We start from the raw sequence: 22,922 nt of genomic DNA on the forward strand, positions 1-22,922 counted from the left end.
TGCCGGCAGACACCCGAACTTTTATTCTGAACCTGTGGCATCTGAGTAAGTTTTTGCATACACTTTACTCTTGGTCATGAATGTTGATGTGCTCTGGACCTGCAATATTTGAGCAAAATCTACATACACTTCATTCCTGGCTATAAATACTGAACTGTTTTGGACCTGTGGCATTTGAGTAAATTGGCACCCTTGGTTATGAATAAGTGACTGGTTCTGGACCTGTGGCTTTTAAGTGAGTCCGCATATGGTATATTCCTGACTAGGAATTCTGATGTATAGTACGCTGATACAATCAAAGGACCGACTATTACAGTGAACAAAACCATTTTGATTCAATTTTTAACATACCATTTTAGTCTCTGGAAATCCAGGATTCATTCCTTCCAGTTAGGAATGGGAATGTGATTGGAAATTACATTTGTGGATTTTTAATAAAGTTAAACAGCTGGGAATAGCCCACTGTCTATAGTATATGTTTTATGTTGTGTTGTACTGTGTTGAACGTATACCGGTATTAGGATCACTTTTTATTGAGTTATATTATTAGACAAAATGCCCCTATTTTTTAGGTGTTGTTAACACTATATTCTAAATAAAGAAAATACTACTTTTATGTAAGAGGATTGGTATTGTATTTATTTATAAAATTAAATACTCCAACTAATATAGTAGGAAATATTTTTATACACTTGAAAATTATAAGCGCTGGGAGATATTCTATTTTTTCTATCCAGATTTTAAGAGGCTAGTGGAAAGCCTTTTTTTCTCCGTAGCAGCTGTAAGTCAATCAAGTGAGGCAAATAAGCGCAGTCCTCAAATCCTCCCAGTGTTTTTGTTTGTATAGGCCTAATCAGGAGGCATAAGCATAAAATGTTTCTGTATCTACATAGTTAAAGATGTGTAAGAATTTTTTGTGTACTTGCTTTGAAAAAGAGAATTTGCACCACAAAATGCACTAACACTTAATTGATTCAACAAAACAGGAATGCTTGCATCAATGTATAATTCTCTTAATAATGCCAAGCTATGGAATTTGAGACTGGTTTAAAATTAATTCCATATGTCATGTGTCTCTCAGGATTCTAAAAGTTGATAGTCTTTATTAGAACCCGGTACATATTAAATTAAATAACTTTTTTTTATATTTATAGGTGAAAGTGTGGAAATTTTATTTCCTGATAATTTGATACAGTAATCAGGCTGATGGCTTGATGCTAACGGAAGATAAGCATGTTAAATGTCAATAATCTATAGCAGAGTGTTTCCTGCTGTCCTCAAAGTGATACATTTATTTACTTTTAATAGGCACAAAATTCACCTCCATTCATTCCATGGGATAAACTTACTACTACTTTTGTTGATTTGGTACTTTTATGTGATTTCCCATCATAAGAATCATGTTTGTAAAATCAAGAACAATCACACTATGGGGGTCATTTAGAGTTGATCGCTAGCTGCCGTTGTTTGCTGGGTGGTGATCAGTGAAAAAAATGGCAAATCTGCGCATGCGTATACTCCACAATGCTCATGCGCGTCGTATGGGTACAAAGTCAATTGTGGTTTTGCACTGATTGTAGCGACGATTCCATTCGCACAGCCGGCCGCAAGGAGATTGACAGAAAGTGGGCATTTCTGGGTGTCAACTGATCGTTTTCAGGGAGTGCTTAGAAAATGCAGGTGTGGCAGAAAAAACGCAGGCGTGGCTGGGCATTCGCTGGGCGGGTGTGTGACGTCAAAAGCTGTCCCTCCATCATTGGAATCAACGCACACGAAGAGAAACAGGGCTACTCTTGTTTTCCACAAAACCATTTTGTTGGTGCTCAGAAGCTCAAGCGTTCGCACTTCTGCAAAGCTAAAATACACTACCCAGTGGGCGGCGACAATGCATTTGCACGGCTGCTAAAAACTGCTAACTCGGAATGACCCTCTATGGGCATAATTCAGAGTTGATCATAGCAGCAAATTTGTTAGCAGTTGGGCAAAACCATGGGGGTCATTCCGAGTTGATCGCTAGCTGCCGTTGTACGCAGCACAGCGATCAGGCTAAAAATCAGCATTTCTGCGCATGTGTATGGGGCGCAGTGCGCACGTGCGACGTACTTTCACACAAAACTATGCAGTTCACACAAGGTCTAGCGACGCTTTTCAGTCGCACTGCTGATTGGTGTTTCTGGGTGGTAACTGGCCATTTTCTGGGAGTGTGCTAAAAAATGCAGGCACGTCAGGTAAAAATGCAGGCGTGCCTGGGGAAACGGGGGAGTGGCTGGACGAACGCAGGGCGTGTTTGTGATGTCAAACCAGGAACCAAACAGTCTGATGTGATCGCAAGGTAGGAGTAGGTTTGCAGCTACTCTGAAACTGCTTGAAAAAATGTCAGCACTATTCTGCTAACCTTTTGTTCGCACTTCTGCTAAGCTAAGATACACTCCCTGAGGGCGGCGGCTTAGCGTTTGCACTGCTGCTAAAAGCAGCTAGCAAGCGATCAACTCGGAATGAGGGCCCATGTGCACTGCGGGGGGGGGGGGGGGGCAGATGTAACATATGCATAGAGCATTAGATTTGGGTGGGGTATGCTCAAACTGAAATCTAAATTGCAGTGTAAAAATACAGCAGCCATTATTTAGCCTGCACATAAACAAAATAACCCACCCAAATCTAACTTTCTCTGCAAATGTTATATCTGCCACACCTGCAGTGCACATGGGGGGTCATTCCGAGTTGTTCGCTCGCAAGCTGCTTTTAGCAGTTTTGCACACGCTAAGCCGCCGCCTACTGGGAGTGAATCTTAGCATTTCAAAATTGCGAACGAAAGATTAGCAGAATTACGAATAGACACTTCTTAGCAGATTCTGAGTAGCTCCAGACTTACTCGGCATCTGCGATCAGTTCAGTGCTTGTCGTTCCTGGTTTGACGTCACAAACACACCCAGCGTTCGCCCAGACACTCCTCCGTTTCTCCAGCCACTCCCGCGTTTTTCCCAGAAACGGTAGCGTTTTTTCACACACTCCCATAAAACGGCCTGTTTCCGTCCAGAAACACCCACTTCCTGTCAATCACATTACGATCACCAGGACGAAGAAAAAACCTCGTAATGCCGTGAGTAAAATTCCTAACTGCATAGCAAATTTACTTGTCGCAGTCGCACTGCGGACCTTGCGCATGCGCATTAGCGACTATTCGCTCTGTTGCGACAAAAAAATAACGAGCGAACAACTCGGAATGACCCCCATGGTTTTGCCCAACTGCTAACAAATTTGCTGCTGCGATCAACTCTGAATTACCCCCTATGATCACAGCACAATAAATGAAAAAATTGACAACCAAATCAATGGCGTGTTTACATGTGAAAAGCTTTTGTGTTAACTCAGGATTAATGATGATGCTTATAAAAGGAGCCCTAAACAATGTGGCTGATTTAAACATAGCTTGAGAGTGAGTTTGGAGCTACTGTATGTGGGCCAAAAGAATCACCAGCTTATAGAGTTACCACAGATATAGGCGTGCGCACGGGGGGTGCCTGGTGTGCACAGGCACCCCCTAATATCGGGCACCCCCCCCCACAGACCTGCACACAGTCAATGCAGTCCCATCCCTCCTCCTTTCCTGCTGCATGTGGCCAGCAGCGCACAGAGACCGGGAGACGGAGCAGGCTGTAGGAGAGCTTAGAGGAGATCTTTCCCGTTCCCAGCCATACAGAGAGGAGAGGTCCGTCTGTGAGGTGCGCCACGGCCAAATGAAGCAGGCAGCTGGATGGAGACTCACTGAAGCTATTAGCCTGTCAGTGAGTATTGCGGCTGCCAGATGCCTTTAAAGTGTGTTCAGCTGTAGCAGGGTGGGGGGGAGTCGATCTAAGGGGGACAGCCGGGCTTGTTTATGGGGGATGTGCCTGCCAGTGTTGGCCTCACTTCCCGTAGTACCACTCACACAACGCTGATTGTTGGCCTCACCTCCAGCAGCAGCACTGTCTGGCAGGCACCCATAAACACGCTGATAGCTGGCCTCCGCAGTACTGCTGGAGGTGAGGCCAACAATCAGCGTGTAGGGGGGGAGGGGGGTGTATATACATATTTATTAAAGGATTATATTATATATATATATATATATATATATATATATATATAACACTGTTTGAAGCCCGGCATTCACTGCAGTGAATAGAAGTACCTGGGTGCCCTCAGCATAAATAAGCCATCTATATAATCCAAGAAAGGCAGCGGCACTCCAGGATTTGTTAGGTGCATAACCGCATACCTCCCAATTGTCACAATTTTTTGCAGGACGTCCCATTTTTTGTGGGGGTGGGGCAGTTGGGAGGTTCCCTATCACTCCCTACTCTGCTCAGTTCAGAGCAGAGCAGCGGTGAAAATTGGAGGCGTGGCTCGCGATTTAGTCATTCACGCGAAACCACGTTCCTTTTCAATAGGCCATGCCCCCTTTCGGTGCCCTCCCTCCCATGTCCATCTCTCTATCTCCCCCCATGCCTGTCACTCTCTCCATGCCCCCTCAACCTTCATGCCCCCCCTCTCCATGCCCCTCTCTTCTCATGCCGCCAACTCTGTCCCAATGCCCCTCTTGCTCTTTATGCCTCTCTCCTTGTGCCCCCACCTCTATGCCTCTCTCTCCATAATATATACATATATGTATCTATCTGTCAATGAAACATATATAGGGGGCGCTCCATAGTGCATAAAAGTTTTATTTTAAAAATAATACACAAGGTATTTAAAACCAACTGTAAATATTCGTACCAGAAGGCAACCAGTGTGGGCTGGTTACCACGTGATTCAAGTAAAAGTGATCAATTGGAACAGCAGCAACAAGTGTCAGGCGATCATACCGGATACCTCCACCCGTCGACGGCTGGTCTCCCCAGACTCTCGGGCAGGAATCACACACGTCCCCGACTCCTTGCTCAGCGATACCAACGATCATGTACGTCACCAGACTCCGCCCCAACGCGTTTCGTCATAGACTTCGTCAGAGGGCTGGAGTCTGTGACGATCAGATCCATTAAAAAGTGTTCAGTGTCTGATTTACATGATTATTAGAGTGACTACACCTGAGCTGCAGGCTGTGATTTAAAACGAAGGTGGGAGTATACCAAATCAATGCTCCCTGATATTAATTAGGAACTTATTGAATCGGAGTACAAGAAATATATATTAGTCTATTTATATATTATATCACGTTAACGTTAAGACCCACCTCTTCAATCAAGGTGTAAGAATTAACGGGACTCATATTGCCTCCATGATTATGTAGAGTAATTTAGACAATTTATAAGGTTTTAGAGGACACAGTATGCAGCTTGGTTTACAGAGCAATGAATGTTCACATTACATAGATATTAAATCTGCAAGGTGTGAACCGCAAATCGTCGCATATTATTATAATAGACCCATAATAAACAAATGTTTAATATTTGTTCTAAGATATATTAGAGACAGGTATTATTTAAATTTAGATGAACAATAAACACCAATAGATGCGGCTAAGCATAAATGATGTGTAATTATATACATATTACAGGGTAAAGTGTTACTTAATTATTTTAACCTTTTTCTAGAATTTATCATACCACGATATGCGGTCAGATCTTGTATTATGTAAATATAGCAAAAATAATGTCCAACGACCTTAGTGACACAATATATAGGTAATACATACATAAAGAGTTGTTAATTAACATCCGATTAAAAAATATATATAGTTTTTATACATATAACGGTGCATACCCATTTTACTCTTATATGACTGAGAGAACAACAATAAGTACATAGAGGACTAGGAAATTATTTATATGGGTCTAGTAATACAAGAAAGTAAACAGAGAAATATTCGGAGAATTACCAAAAGGTTACCAAAAAAGGATTATCAGAAAGAATATATATATATATATATATAAAGAATGTAAATTGGAACTATCACTTAAGGAACGGGGTGATCTCAAACCCTTCATTTAACCCCTCTGGTTTCAGTGTTTTAAGGGTGAGTATCCAGAAGGTTTCTCTTCGTTCTAATTCTAGGTCCCGATCTCCCCCATTTTTATTCATGCTTATATGTTCGATGCCTTTAAATCGAAGCTTCATCGGGTCACTATGATGGTGTTCCTTAAAGTGTCGTGGAACACTATGATTTGAAACTTGATTTTTTATGTTTCTTGTGTGTTCCAGTATACGTACTTTTAACATTCTTTTTGTTTTGCCTATATATCTATAACCGCAGGGACATATAAGCATGTATACTACATGAGTGAAATTGCAATTAATAAAACTGTTAATTTGATATATTTTGGTTTTATTTTTGTCATAAAAAACTGTTTTCTCCTTATCAAGGAGTTTACACACCTTGCAGCTACCACAAGCATGGCTACCTTTGAGGTCATCCAGAAAATGTTTTTCTTTATTTTCTCTGATGGGTTCTAATCGACTTCTTGATACCATAGTTTTGACATTTTTTGCTTTCCTATAGAAAATTCCTGGGTTACTGGGAAGATGTTCCCCTAGTACAGGGTCCAGTTGTAGAATATGCCAGTTCTTTTTAAGTATCATTTTTATGTTTCCAGCTTCGTTATTATAATCTGTAACGAATGGACATGTATTTTTATTTTTATCTAACTCCACGTTTCCCACTTTGTCCTTATATACGAGTAGGTCTTGTCTATTCTTATCCCTTGCTCGTTTTTTAGACTGTTCAATTAGACCTATTGGATAACCTCGATCCAGAAACCTCTCTGTGTAAATTGAAGCCTGTTCATCAAACTTATCAAGAGTGGCACAATTTCTTCTTAGTCGCGTGAACTGGGAAAAAGGAATATTTCTTTTCCAGCTAGGTAAATGACAGCTGGCAAAATCTAAGTAACTATTACAGTCCACTTTTTAAAAAAATGTATATGTATTAATTTTACCCATGGTTATCGATTCAGTGCTATCAAGAATTAGATCTAGAAATTCAATTTTGAACTTATCCGCCTTATGTGTAAACTTTAAATTATATTCATTGATGTTAATGTTATCAATGAAGGTCTTAAGCAGTTCCTCACCACCCTTCCATATTATCAGAATATCATCTATAAATCTTTTGAATAGGACTATATGATCCGCAAATTGCCCTATAGATGATTTTTCCCATTCACCCATATAGATATTCGCTAGACTCGGGGCACAAATCGTGCCCATCGCTGTCCCGCATGACTGGATATACCAGTCATCAAGGAATGTGAAGTAATTATGCACCAATACATAGTGGAGGCAGTCACAGATGAAGTTGACCATGGGGGCGTTAAGTTCAATGTCCTCTGATAATACATTCCTGACACTATTTATGCCTTTAACATGGGGGATGGCCGTATACAAAGCCTGTACATCCACAGTACACCACATATAGTTACTTTCCCATTTAACATTTTCTAGAATCTGTAGAACATGGGTGGAGTCACGAATATAAGATGGAAGATGGGTGACATATTTCTTTATATGAGTATCCACAAATTCAGACACATTAGACGTCAAAGATCCTATGCCGGCTACTATTGGCCGGCCTGGTGGCCTAATAGGATTTTTATGCATCTTGGGCATATGGTAGAATGTTGCTATCTTGGGATGTAAATTAAGTAGATATTTATATTCCTCTTGGGATATACATTTGTTCCCTATACCCTGATCAAGGAGAATTTTGAGTTCATTGATAAAACCAGCTGTAGGGTCCTCACTGAGTTTGTGATAAGAAGAATTATCTTTAAGCAGATTATATGCTTCCTCTATATAGTGGGTTCTATCAAAAATCACTATACCCCCCCCCTTTATCAGCACTTTTAATGACGATATCAGAGTTCTCAGATAGACTTTTAAGTGCTTGGAACTCTGATTGAGTAAGATTGGATGACTGACTCTTCGTATTTCTCTGTAATTTTTCTATGTCTTTCCTGCATGTTTGAGCAAACATTTCTATATGAGGTCCCTTTGATTCTAATGGGAAATATGTGGATTTACACTTGAGACCTGACCTGTTAGTTTCCTTGATTTCATTCTGCCAGTTTCTAACAGGAGCATCATTCTTTCTCAAAAAATGCCGTTTGAGAGTGAGATTTCTTACATAAAGACTAAGATCTATCTGGAGATTGGTTTTATTAACATGACAGGATGGAGCAAATGACAAGCCCTTTTTTAAGACGTTTTTTTGTGTGTCATTGAGTTCTACTTTAGATAAATTAAATATGCCTACATCATGTGTGTTTAATCCATGTTCCTTTTCTTTGAATCGTTTGTTGTTGGTTCCAGCTCCTCTCCTTCCTCTAAACGTCTTTTTCGACCTATTGGAGACTGGGCTCTCATATAATGGTATCTCGTTACTTGTTCTTTTAACCTTGGGGGTCTTTGCTGTTCCTTTTGAAAATCCTGCTGGTCCTTGATCTGATCGTCCTTCATGGATGCCAGACGCTCATATCGATTTTTATGAACAAATCCGTTGTTAGAAGATTTGTATCTATAGTTTCCATGGTTACAATCACGGTAACTATTATTATCATATTGCCTCTGTTTATATCTGACTTGTTGCCAGCCTGCGTCCCTTCGTGCAGTGTATGAGTCATGCCTATCCCTATTGTACCCACGATTATCTCGGGGAGCATATTCAGAAAGTTTTCGTGATGTTTGATTATAATTACCTTGGATTTGGGTGTTTATTTTTCTGGTCTCATTTCTAATAATATGCCAATTACGAACCTGGTCATTAAGGTAATCAGTTTTATCTCGAATAAATTTTTTACTTTTGGTCTCAATTACTTTCTCCTCTATATTATTTATTTTTTTATCAATGTTAGTTTTTACAGACTTGTATTTAGCCATCAGCTGTGTGTCTTCCTCTAGTACATTTAACTCTTTTTCTGTTTCTTGTAATATTTTCTTTTTTTCACATACTAGTAATTTAATCAATTCAAAAGAACAGTTGTCAAGTATTCTATACCATTCTTTGAGAAATTTCTCATTATCATAACTTACTGTGGGGTTCTTCATCAATCTAAGCCCTCTTGGGACTCGACCACATTTAAGATAATTTTCCAAGCTGTTAATGTCCCACCAGGTTTTAGTTTCTCTAATGAGTAATTTCTCAAGAAGAGGAAGTTTATCCTCATTACCATTGCTGAACACTTCCCCCAGTGCACCTGAGGTGCCCTCCATTTCATTATCCTCAAAAATCCTAGCACATTCATTAGACCTTTTGGTCTTAAAGTCACTATTTCTGAACATAATGGACCTGTATTTATTTATTTTAAAAATAGTATGAATACCAATTAAAAAACACACAAAATTATGAAATAAATCTCCAAATAATCGCAGCTAGATACCAAGTGGGAGTTTCACAACAAAAGATACAGACAGAATATGATATAGCGCTGATTATTATATAACAGAGAAAATATAGGATGTGTATATATAAATACACTTAGCGTGTGTCCATATATTTGAATCACAGCAACTTCATTTGGGTGTTGCCAAAGTGCACTAGATCCTTGTTGTATTAATGGGACCGCAGCTCCCCTTCCAACAATCCGAACTCCTCCGGAGAAGAGATATCTGTCAATGAAACATATATAGGGGGCGCTCCATAGTGCATAAAAGTTTTATTTTAAAAATAATACACAAGGTATTTAAAACCAACTGTAAATATTCGTACCAGAAGGCAACCAGTGTGGGCTGGTTACCACGTGATTCAAGTAAAAGTGATCAATTGGAACAGCAGCAACAAGTGTCAGGCGATCATACCGGATACCTCCACCCGTCGACGGCTGGTCTCCCCAGACTCTCGGGCAGGAATCACACACGTCCCCGACTCCTTGCTCAGCGATACCAATGATCATGTACGTCACCAGACTCCGCCCCAACGCGTTTCGTCATAGACTTCGTCAGAGGGCTGGAGTCTGTGACGATCAGATCCATTAAAAAGTGTTCAGTGTCTGATTTACATGATTATTAGAGTGACTACACCTGAGCTGCAGGCTGTGATTTAAAACGAAGGTGGGAGTATACCAAATCAATGCTCCCTGATATTAATTAGGAACTTATTGAATCGGAGTACAAGAAATATATATTAGTCTATTTATATATTATATCACGTTAACGTTAAGACCCACCTCTTCAATCAAGGTGTAAGAATTAACGGGACTCATATTGCCTCCATGATTATGTAGGGTAATTTAGACAATTTATAAGGTTTTAGAGGACACAGTATGCAGCTTGGTTTACAGAGCAATGAATGTTCACATTACATAGATATTAAATCTGCAAGGTGTGAACCGCAAATCGTCGCATATTATTATAATAGACCCATAATAAACAAATGTTTAATATTTGTTCTAAGATATATTAGAGACAGGTATTATTTAAATTTAGATGAACAATAAACACCAATAGATGCGGCTAAGCATAAATGATGTGTAATTATATACATATTACAGGGTAAAGTGTTACTTAATTATTTTAACCTTTTTCTAGAATTTATCATACCACGATATGCGGTCAGATCTTGTATTATGTAAATATAGCAAAAATAATGTCCAACGACCTTAGTGACACAATATATAGGTAATACATACATAAAGAGTTGTTAATTAACATCCGATTAAAAAATATATATAGTTTTTATACATATAACGGTGCATACCCATTTTACTCTTATATGACTGAGAGAACAACAATAAGTACATAGAGGACTAGGAAATTATTTATATGGGTCTAGTAATACAAGAAAGTAAACAGAGAAATATTCGGAGAATTACCAAAAGGTTACCAAAAAAGGATTATCAGAAAGAATATATATATATATATAAAGAATGTAAATTGGAACTATCACTTAAGGAACGGGGTGATCTCAAACCCTTCATTTAACCCCTCTGGTTTCAGTGTTTTAAGGGTGAGTATCCAGAAGGTTTCTCTTCGTTCTAATTCTAGGTCCCGATCTCCCCCATTTTTATTCATGCTTATATGTTCGATGCCTTTAAATCGAAGCTTCATCGGGTCACTATGATGGTGTTCCTTAAAGTGTCGTGGAACACTATGATTTGAAACTTGATTTTTTATGTTTCTTGTGTGTTCCAGTATGCGTACTTTTAACATTCTTTTTGTTTTGCCTATATATCTATAACCGCAGGGACATATAAGCATGTATACTACATGAGTGAAATTGCAATTAATAAAACTGTTAATTTGATATATTTTGGTTTTATTTTTGTCATAAAAAACTGTTTTCTCCTTATCAAGGAGTTTACACACCTTGCAGCTACCACAAGCATGGCTACCTTTGAGGTCATCCAGAAAATGTTTTTCTTTATTTTCTCTGATGGGTTCTAATCGACTTCTTGATACCATAGTTTTGACATTTTTTGCTTTCCTATAGAAAATTCCTGGGTTACTGGGAAGATGTTCCCCTAGTACAGGGTCCAGTTGTAGAATATGCCAGTTCTTTTTAAGTATCATTTTTATGTTTCCAGCTTCGTTATTATAATCTGTAACGAATGGACATGTATTTTTATTTTTATCTAACTCCACGTTTCCCACTTTGTCCTTATATACGAGTAGGTCTTGTCTATTCTTATCCCTTGCTCGTTTTTTAGACTGTTCAATTAGACCTATTGGATAACCTCGATCCAGAAACCTCTCTGTGTAAATTGAAGCCTGTTCATCAAACTTATCAAGAGTGGCACAATTTCTTCTTAGTCGCGTGAACTACTCTTTATGTATGTATTACCTATATATTGTGTCACTAAGGTCGTTGGACATTATTTTTGCTATATTTACATAATACAAGATCTGACCGCATATCGTGGTATGATAAATTCTAGAAAAAGGTTAAAATAATTAAGTAACACTTTACCCTGTAATATGTATATAATTACACATCATTTATGCTTAGCCGCATCTATTGGTGTTTATTGTTCATCTAAATTTAAATAATACCTGTCTCTAATATATCTTAGAACAAATATTAAACATTTGTTTATTATGGGTCTATTATAATAATATGCGACGATTTGCGGTTCACACCTTGCAGATTTAATATCTATGTAATGTGAACATTCATTGCTCTGTAAACCAAGCTGCATACTGTGTCCTCTAAAACCTTATAAATTGTCTAAATTACTCTACATAATCATGGAGGCAATATGAGTCCCGTTAATTCTTACACCTTGATTGAAGAGGTGGGTCTTAACGTTAACGTGATATAATATATAAATAGACTAATATATATTTCTTGTACTCCGATTCAATAAGTTCCTAATTAATATCAGGGAGCATTGATTTGGTATACTCCCACCTTCGTTTTAAATCACAGCCTGCAGCTCAGGTGTAGTCACTCTAATAATCATGTAAATCAGACACTGAACACTTTTTAATGGATCTGATCGTCACAGACTCCAGCCCTCTGACGAAGTCTATGACGAAACGCGTTGGGGCGGAGTCTGGTGACGTACATGATCGTTGGTATCGCTGAGCAAGGAGTCGGGGACGTGTGTGATTCCTGCCCGAGAGTCTGGGGAGACCAGCCGTCGACGGGTGGAGGTATCCGGTATGATCGCCTGACACTTGTTGCTGCTGTTCCAATTGATCACTTTTACTTGAATCACGTGGTAACCAGCCCACACTGGTTGCCTTCTGGTACGAATATTTACAGTTGGTTTTAAATACCTTGTGTATTATTTTTAAAATAAAACTTTTATGCACTATGGAGCGCCCCCTATATATGTTTCATTGACAGATATCTCTTCTCCGGAGGAGTTCGGATTGTTGGAAGGGGAGCTGCGGTCCCATTAATACAACAAGGATCTAGTGCACTTTGGCAACACCCAAATGAAGTTGCTGTGATTCAAATATATGGACACATGCTAAGTGTATTTATATATACACATCCTATATTTTCTCTGTTATATAATAATCAGCGCTATATCATATTCTGTCTGTATCTTTTGTTGTGAAACTCCCACTTGGTATCTAGCTGCGATTATTTGGAGATTTATTTCATAATTTTGTGTGTTTTTTAATTGGTATTCATACTATTTTTAAAATAAATAAATACAGGTCCATTATGTTCAGAAATAGTGACTTTAAGACCAAAAGGTCTAATGAATGTGCTAGGATTTTTGAGGATAATGAAATGGAGGGCACCTCAGGTGCACTGGGGGAAGTGTTCAGCAATGGTAATGAGGATAAACTTCCTCTTCTTGAGAAATTACTCATTAGAGAAACTAAAACCTGGTGGGACATTAACAGCTTGGAAAATTATCTTAAATGTGGTCGAGTCCCAAGAGGGCTTAGATTGATGAAGAACCCCACAGTAAGTTATGATAATGAGAAATTTCTCAAAGAATGGTATAGAATACTTGACAACTGTTCTTTTGAATTGATTAAATTACTAGTATGTGAAAAAAAGAAAATATTACAAGAAACAGAAAAAGAGTTAAATGTACTAGAGGAAGACACACAGCTGATGGCTAAATACAAGTCTGTAAAAACTAACATTGATAAAAAAATAAATAATATAGAGGAGAAAGTAATTGAGACCAAAAGTAAAAAATTTATTCGAGATAAAACTGATTACCTTAATGACCAGGTTCGTAATTGGCATATTATTAGAAATGAGACCAGAAAAATAAACACCCAAATCCAAGGTAATTATAATCAAACATCACGAAAACTTTCTGAATATGCTCCCCGAGATAATCGTGGGTACAATAGGGATAGGCATGACTCATACACTGCACGAAGGGACGCAGGCTGGCAACAAGTCAGATATAAACAGAGGCAATATGATAATAATAGTTACCGTGATCGTAACCATGGAAACTATAGATACAAATCTTCTAACAACGGATTTGTTCATAAAAATCGATATGAGCGTCTGGCATCCATGAAGGACGATCAGATCAAGGACCAGCAGGATTTTCAAAAGGAACAGCAAAGACCCCCAAGGTTAAAAGAACAAGTAACGAGATACCATTATATGAGAGCCCAGTCTCCAATAGGTCGAAAAAGACGTTTAGAGGAAGGAGAGGAGCTGGAACCAACAACAAACGATTCAAAGAAAAGGAACATGGATTAAACACACATGATGTAGGCATATTTAATTTATCTAAAGTAGAACTCAATGACACACAAAAAAACGTCTTAAAAAAGGGCTTGTCATTTGCTCCATCCTGTCATGTTAATAAAACCAATCTCCAGATAGATCTTAGTCTTTATGTAAGAAATCTCACTCTCAAACGGCATTTTTTGAGAAAGAATGATGCTCCTGTTAGAAACTGGCAGAATGAAATCAAGGAAACTAACAGGTCAGGTCTCAAGTGTAAATCCACATATTTCCCATTAGAATCAAAGGGACCTCATATAGAAATGTTTGCTCAAACATGCAGGAAAGACATAGAAAAATTACAGAGAAATACGAAGAGTCAGTCATCCAATCTTACTCAATCAGAGTTCCAAGCACTTAAAAGTCTATCTGAGAACTCTGATATCGTCATTAAAAGTGCTGATAAAGGGGGGGTATAGTGATTTTTGATAGAACCCACTATATAGAGGAAGCATATAATCTGCTTAAAGATAATTCTTCTTATCACAAACTCAGTGAGGACCCTACAGCTGGTTTTATCAATGAACTCAAAATTCTCCTTGATCAGGGTATAGGGAACAAATGTATATCCCAAGAGGAATATAAATATCTACTTAATTTACATCCCAAGATAGCAACATTCTACCATATGCCCAAGATGCATAAAAATCCTATTAGGCCACCAGGCCGGCCAATAGTAGCCGGCATAGGATCTTTGACGTCTAATGTGTCTGAATTTGTGGATACTCATATAAAGAAATATGTCACCCATCTTCCATCTTATATTCGTGACTCCACCCATGTTCTACAGATTCTAGAAAATGTTAAATGGGAAAGTAACTATATGTGGTGTACTGTGGATGTACAGGCTTTGTATACGGCCATCCCCCATGTTAAAGGCATAAATAGTGTCAGGAATGTATTATCAGAGGACATTGAACTTAACGCCCCCATGGTCAACTTCATCTGTGACTGCCTCCACTATGTATTGGTGCATAATTACTTCACATTCCTTGATGACTGGTATATCCAGTCATGCGGGACAGCGATGGGCACGATTTGTGCCCCGAGTCTAGCGAATATCTATATGGGTGAATGGGAAAAATCATCTATAGGGCAATTTGCGGATCATATAGTCCTATTCAAAAGATTTATAGATGATATTCTGATAATATGGAAGGGTGGTGAGGAACTGCTTAAGACCTTCATTGATAACATTAACATCAATGAATATAATTTAAAGTTTACACATAAGGCGGATAAGTTCAAAATTGAATTTCTAGATCTAATTCTTGATAGCACTGAATCGATAACCATGGGTAAAATTAATACATATACATTTTTTAAAAAAGTGGACTGTAATAGTTACTTAGATTTTGCCAGCTGTCATTTACCTAGCTGGAAAAGAAATATTCCTTTTTCCCAGTTCACGCGACTAAGAAGAAATTGTGCCACTCTTGATAAGTTTGATGAACAGGCTTCAATTTACACAGAGAGGTTTCTGGATCGAGGTTATCCAATAGGTCTAATTGAACAGTCTAAAAAACGAGCAAGGGATAAGAATAGACAAGACCTACTCGTATATAAGGACAAAGTGGGAAACGTGGAGTTAGATAAAAATAAAAATACATGTCCATTCGTTACAGATTATAATAACGAAGCTGGAAACATAAAAATGATACTTAAAAAGAACTGGCATATTCTACAACTGGACCCTGTACTAGGGGAACATCTTCCCAGTAACCCAGGAATTTTCTATAGGAAAGCAAAAAATGTCAAAACTATGGTATCAAGAAGTCGATTAGAACCCATCAGAGAAAATAAAGAAAAACATTTTCTGGATGACCTCAAAGGTAGCCATGCTTGTGGTAGCTGCAAGGTGTGTAAACTCCTTGATAAGGAGAAAACAGTTTTTTATGACAAAAATAAAACCAAAATATATCAAATTAACAGTTTTATTAATTGCAATTTCACTCATGTAGTATACATGCTTATATGTCCCTGCGGTTATAGATATATAGGCAAAACAAAAAGAATGTTAAAAGTACGTATACTGGAACACACAAGAAACATAAAAAATCAAGTTTCAAATCATAGTGTTCCACGACACTTTAAGGAACACCATCATAGTGACCCGATGAAGCTTCGATTTAAAGGCATCGAACATATAAGCATGAATAAAAATGGGGGAGATCGGGACCTAGAATTAGAACGAAGAGAAACCTTCTGGATACTCACCCTTAAAACACTGAAACCAGAGGGGTTAAATGAAGGGTTTGAGATCACCCCGTTACTTAAGTGATAGTTCCAATTTACATTCTTTATATATATATATATATATTCTTTCTGATAATCCTTTTTTGGTAACCTTTTGGTAATTCTCCGAATATTTCTCTGTTTACTTTCTTGTATTACTAGACCCATATAAATAATTTCCTAGTCCTCTATGTACTTATTGTTGTTCTCTCAGTCATATAAGAGTAAAATGGGTATGCACCGTTATATGTATAAAAACTATATATATTTTTTAATCGGATGTTAATTAACAACTCTTTATGTATGTATTACCTATATATTGTGTCACTAAGGTCGTTGGACATTATTTTTGCTATATTTACATAATACAAGATCTGACCGCATATCGTGGTATGATAAATTCTAGAAAAAGGTTAAAATAATTAAGTAACACTTTACCCTGTAATATGTATATAATTACACATCATTTATGCTTAGCCGCATCTATTGGTGTTTATTGTTCATCTAAATTTAAATAATACCTGTCTCTAATATATCTTAGAACAAATATTAAACATTTGTTTATTATGGGTCTATTATAATAATATGCAACGATTTGCGGTTCACACCTTGCAGATTTAATATCTATGTAATGTGAACATTCATTGCTCTGTAAACCAAGCTGCATACTGTGTCCTCTAAAACCTTATAAATTGTCTAAATTACTCTACATAATCATGGAGGCAATATGAGTCCCGTTAATTCTTACACCTTGATTGAAGAGGTGGGTCTTAACGTTAACGTGATATAATATATAAATAGACTAATATATATTTCTTGTACTCCGATTCAATAAGTTCCTAATTAATATCAGGGAGCATTGATTTGGTATACTCCCACCTTCGTTTTAAATCACAGCCTGCAGCTCAGGTGTAGTCACTCTAATAATCATGTAAATCAGACACTGAACACTTTTTAATGGATCTGATCGTCACAGACTCCAGCCCTCTGACGAAGTCTATGACGAAACGCGTTGGGGCGGAGTCTGGTGACGGACATGATCGTTGGTATCGCTGAGCAAGGAGTCGGGGACGTGTGTGATTCCTGCCCGAGAGTCTGGGGAGACCAGCCGTCGACGGGTGGAGGTATCCGGTATGATCGCCTGACACTTGTTGCTGCTGTTCCAATTGATCACTTTTACTTGAATCACGTGGTAACCAGCCCACACTGGTTGCCTTCTGGTACGAATATTTACAGTTGGTTTTAAATACCTTGTGTATTATTTTTAAAATAAAACTTTTATGCACTATGGAGCGCCCCCTATATATGTTTCATTGACAGATATCTCTTCTCCGGAGGAGTTCGGATTGTTGGAAGGGGAGCTGCGGTCCCATTAATACAACAAGGATCTAGTGCACTTTGGCAACACCCAAATGAAGTTGCTGTGATTCAAATATATGGACACACGCTAAGTGTATTTATATATACACATCCTATATTTTCTCTGTTATATAATAATCAGCGCTATATCATATTCTGTCTATATATGTATCTATATATAAATATATACATATGTGTTGCTCATACTGTCAAATTTTGCTCATACCATGTGGCATAATGTAAATTTCGGCTCATACTGTGTGCGCACACCTATGACCACAGAAGCTACATAGGTCTAGGTTGTTCCATGTGTGGGTAAACCTCAATGCAGTTTCTGATTGCAAAGTCAAACATTTGTTTAGCCTGAATTTTAACAACTTAAATAACCTTTATGACGCTGCACTGTCACAACCATCTCAGGCCTGCACAAGATGCTGGCTGTTCTGTATATTTTTTGCCACTGGGAACTTTAATTCAGTCACAGCCCATGTATTTGTGGTATCCTAATATACATTTAGTTGATATCTGACTTAAGTCCTGGCAGTTCTCAAGACCATGTCCTACACCTGTATCTATTTCTGTAGCCAGGAGTCACAAAAGGCATGAAGTCAAGTTAGATTTTATAGCATGTCAGGCATGCCTAATGTCCTGGGTGCTATAGACTGTGGTGTGTGATACATACTTACCGACATTCTGGCTGCTCTCTGCGGGAGAGAGCAGCCAGGTCGGCTCAACAGGCGGGCGGGAGCACTTTGACGAATGGAGGGGGTGGGCCGGAGGCAGTACGGGGGCGGAGCAAGGGTGGGGGCGTGATTACGACGATGCCTTCTTTAAGCCACGCCCCCTGCTCTGTAATGCCGCGATCACCGGTATTATAATGCAGGGGGCGTGGCTATGATGACGCGATTCAGCAAGAATCGCGTCATCGTCTGCCCGGACCGCCCACTTTACACACAAAGTGGGCGGACGGGCAGGGGGGACCCCGTCAAATCGGGAGACTTGCCTGCTCTTCCGGGGGGCCGGGAGGGTCACCCGATTTTCGGGAGCACTCCTGGCCATTCCTGGAGAGTAGGCAAGTATGGTGTGATACAAAACTGAAAATAATGAGTATTGTAGTGGGCTATCCTGGCTCACGCCGTAGTTACAGGAGGAAACCCATGCAGGCATGGAGAGGATTTAGAAACTCCACACAGTAAGGGCCACCATGGGAATCGAACCCACAAACTCAGTGCTGTGAGGCAGTAATGCTAAACATTACACCATACATCCTGCCTTTCAGCAGATTATGCAATAAACAATGAGCAGACAGGGTTTCTTTTTACACCAGGTGACTAGGAGAAGGGACATAACTAGGAAGGGGGGGTCAAGGGGGCATGCGCCCGGGTGCAGGATTTGAGGGGGCGCTGAAGAGTTACAGAGGTGCAGGTTTTTTTTTTTTTTTTTTCACCGGCAGTGCTGTTCTGCTCCAGTGAGACAGCAGACAGCTCCTGGGGCAGTGTCTCTGACCCACCTGTCTGCCCAGAGCTGGCTCCGATGCTGTGCGGGTGAGCTACAGTACCTGGGATATCTCCTTTGCTGGCTACTGTCAATGCATATGCTTGTTAACAGGTGCAAAGGTTCACTTTACTAGCTATCCACTTGACAGTGGAAACTTAGAGCCTGGATAACCTCCAAATCCCACTGAGTACCAGTACAGCAGTTTTGTGGTGAGTTTAAAGACAGACTTTATTATCAGCGCTGTGCTCCCAGTTAGCAGTATCAAACTCCGTTTTGCCTCCTAGATGCAGGGATTTGGTGTAGCTTATACAGGGATGTAGTGTAGTAATGTATTGCAGTATATAGAGGCATGTAGTGCACTGATGTGGTGCAGCATATAAGGGGATGTAGTGTAGTGATGTAGTGTACCATATAGGGGATGTAGTGCAGTGTATAGGGGCATGTTGTGTAGTGATGTAGTTCAGCGTGTAGGGATGTAGTATAGTAGTGCAGTGGACAGGGTAATTTAGTGATGTGATGAAGTATTCTGATATAGTGCAGTGATATAGTGCAATGTATGGGGACACACAGAGGAGCATGTATTTGAACAGGTAGCTGGAGGTGCATGTGACACATTGGGCATTTGAGGCACATAGGGGAATATTGTCCAATAGTGTCCCCCTATTTTGAAAATGTTTAATAATCTACTTACTGTAGTCTGACAGGGAATTTTTTTTTGTTTTGTTTTGATTTTTTTTGGGGGGAGGGTGTCAGTAGGCGCCAAATTACAGCATTAAATTACAATTTAATTACAAATTACAATAAAGTTGGAGGCAGGTCAGGCAATTAGTGATTAACAGCTGTTTCACCCATAAATAAATAAAATTGTGTGCTTCGGTGTTCAAAGTAACTAAGCATCTTGTGAAGTGTTCCAAATGTACTTTAAATAATGTAGCATTGGTACATTTTTAAGTTATTAAAAGTTGCAAAAATGTAACTCTACATTATGTTGGATCTGTGTGTTCCCAATCCAAAGACACATCATACTATTATGTCTGTTAAGCACACATGGTAAACTGTATGGCCTTTCTATTGTCCTGTTTTTACTCAATGTAACGAACAATGCCTTAAACCAGAGTGTGCAACTTTTAGCAAATATCTGACAGTATTTGCCCACACAAATAATCAAAGATAAGCCTGTTTATCCGATTGTAATTCACTTCATAAGTAAACTTAAATACTTATTTAAATGTACATTATATAGTCAGTGGGTTACCAGGATGAAAATAGTGTTACAAATTGTACCTTAAATTAAAAAAAAAATATACAAAAATGTGATCACTTTTTGTTATGTCAGACAGTACCTTCAATGGCTTTATTTGCCAAACAACAATCATCAGACAAAAATATTATTTTTAAATAAAATATTTTTTATATATTTTCAGTTATTCAAATCTTTTTATCTTTGCATTTTATGAGGATGAGTAGGAGTGGGACAACAGGGATTAAGCACCTAATTCTGGCCCCACACCTGAGTGGATAATTACTGTAGCTTGTGAGGGATTCAGACTACATGTACAAGGAACTGGGTCCCCAATGCCACATATTTTATTTAAGTCCAAAATGGTATTTGTTTGGCATTTGTTTCCATATGTAGGCAACTTTCCTGGAAGTGGGCGTTGGAATATGTTTGGGCAACTAAACCACACAGGAAAGACTCCAGGATGCTTGAGTTACTCTCCAGAATGCGATTTCCATTTTCTACATTTGCCTCTTTATATTCCTCACACAGTTAACTGCCACCACAGTCTTCCAAATCTGAGCTTTCTTTGGGAATAAGTACAGATAGCCATTCGCCCATATAACACATCATAGTGGCGCATGACAGATTTTATGAGGACCGCATTTTCACATGATCATCATCATCCTAATCAGATTACTCTACATCCTGTCGCAATACATCCTCCACCAACAATGATTCTACCTCTTCAGCCCTGCTCTTGCTACTGTCATCCTCATGACACAAAATAACAAAACACAGAGAAAATTACAAACTAAGAAAACCTAAAATAACATTAACTACACACTCTTCACACACATACAACAGACCCACACATATACTGACAAGACAAATACTGACAAGAGACAAAAAAGTAGACAAGCTGGACACATTACAACAGATAAACACAAGATAAATATTAAAAACACTCAACAATCACTTTTCCTGAACTATTTCCTTTACCACACATATGCAAGCTCCTTCCACCTAATGCCAGTACATGTATTTGTATAGTTTAGTTTTTTTTTTATAAGGGAATTGTGATGGCACAGTTGCATGTGATCCACTCTACAAATAGGAAAATAACAGGAAATGGATTCCGAGTTTGGTCAATTTTTATCACCGCTTCGTAAAGTTGATTGTAAATGGAACAATATGACTACAATTGACTCAACTCGCACACAACAAAATTGATGAGTATCTACATCAGATCAAAAAAGACAGTCAAAAATACCCTTAATTAAATTTGCAGTAGCTGGGGCCAAACACAGTCAGACATCTTCTTATGTAACCTTATATGATGGTGCAATACCTTCATACTCTGAGTATAGTAGAGGTGTCACCTTTAAAACAGCTAAATCAGTGCCCCAAACTCCAACACTAAGGCTGAAGAAAAAACTGTTCACAAATCCTCGAGCAGAGTCTCTGTGTGTCCAGGTTAGCTATGTTTGTCTGATATTTCTGACACTGTACGTATATGAAATCCTCCTTTCACCATTTTTGCACCCTCTGCAAATGTGGGGATAAGCAGTACAAGTAATGATGGTGACATAGAAATGAGGCTGCTAGTGTGGAAGTGCCATAGGATGAGGGGAGTATTTGTGTATCTGATGCTAATGAGGATGTTGATGATGAGATGTTTGTCTCAAAGTAGTTCTTACCTATGATAAAATGAAGGCCATTGTCATGTCTGGGCAAAAGACCAAAAAAGCCACTCTTGTGTGTGGAATTATTTTTACCCAAATTCTGACAACATTTGTAACATTTGTCAGGCCAAAGTTAATACGGGTAAGGATGTTAACCATTTAGGCTCCTCCCTTTTTCATAATTTGCAGCAAGTTCATGTAAGTTATTTATGAAAATCTGAAAAAAAATATCCTGGTAAACAACATCAAAAAGTCCAGTATCAGCAACCAGAAGTTTGGACCAGCAGCTGCAATCTCCACCACCAGCATCATCATCATCAACCTCCTCATTAATGATCAGAGGTAGACCTTCCAAAAAATTGTTTTTTTGGGGCCCAAACAAAACAAGTACTTCAGCCACAAAAGTGGCAGTCCATGTCGCTGAAGTGCTTGGTTTGTTAATATGTGCATGTCCTTTTTGATATACAGCATAAGGGTGGGTGGGAAGATAATTCCATTGTGCACCACTTGTGCACTAGACTTTGGAGAATAAGTATGGTATTTTCCCTCATACTCAGACTCTCTGGTGCACCTCATAAATGTACTACAGATGTGTGTTACACAATTAGGAGTGAGTGGATAATTACTCAGGTCAACCTCCTAATATTTATTAATGAAAAAAAGGCTGATTTGGAGTTTGCAACTCTGTACTGCAACTATTAATTTTCTTGTTTGTTTTTTTTCCAACCCTTTCACTATTAATAGTGTATTATTTTTGGGATTTTTCTCAAAAAAAAAAAATTTCTACATGAAATTACTCAAT

Source organism: Pseudophryne corroboree, chromosome 1, assembly GCF_028390025.1.
Source record: "Pseudophryne corroboree isolate aPseCor3 chromosome 1, aPseCor3.hap2, whole genome shotgun sequence".
Taxonomy (NCBI): domain Eukaryota; kingdom Metazoa; phylum Chordata; class Amphibia; order Anura; family Myobatrachidae; genus Pseudophryne; species Pseudophryne corroboree.